The sequence below is a fragment of the Schistocerca gregaria genome, unplaced genomic scaffold (genome assembly GCF_023897955.1).
Source record: "Schistocerca gregaria isolate iqSchGreg1 unplaced genomic scaffold, iqSchGreg1.2 ptg000696l, whole genome shotgun sequence".
Taxonomy (NCBI): domain Eukaryota; kingdom Metazoa; phylum Arthropoda; class Insecta; order Orthoptera; family Acrididae; genus Schistocerca; species Schistocerca gregaria.
Genome location: NW_026062075.1, coordinates 731,322 through 732,075, shown reverse-complemented (window position 1 = coordinate 732,075; position 754 = coordinate 731,322).

Genomic DNA, 754 nt, shown 5'->3' with positions numbered 1-754 from the left:
TCCACGGCGCGAAAGCCAGCTAAAAAAACAATAATCGATAACTCGAACTTGAATTTTACTTCTTCTTACTCGCTATTACATCAACCAAGAAGCTTGTTTTTGTTCTACTATGGTGCTTTTAGTGTCTCCGCATACCGCAGCACGTGTCATAGCTTTGCAGACGAAAAATGTAACCGTTTCAGTGAGAAGAGCGGCGAATGTGACGATCTGGCTTTAAGTCGATTCGATAGCAAATGAAGAAAACTGGCCGATTTTACAGGTTTCTGCTACATATGAACACTTTTCACATTCTCCCGTGCAATGTGGCTACTGGACCTCTTTTCATGCAAAATCGTAAGTTCCTAGCTCATGTCCAAAATACCAAAGCCGGCTACAAAGTCAATAATCGATAACTAAAACTTGATTTGTAGTGCTTCTTTCTGACTATCACATCAACTTAGAAGCTTCTTCTGCGTTCTACTATGTTGCTTTTATTGTCTCCGCATACCGCAGCACGTGACATAGCTTTGCAGACGGAAAGACTAACCGTTTCATAGAGAAGATCGGCCAATGTGACAATCTGGCATTAAGTCGATTCGATAGCAAATGACGAAAAGGAGCAGTTTTTAAGGTTTTTACTACATATGAACACATTTCACATTCAAGCGTACAACATGGCTGATAGACATCACTTCAGGCAAAATCTTAAGGTAGTAGCTCATGTCCAAGGCACCAAAGCCGGCAAAAAAAACCATAATCGATAACTCGAACTTGA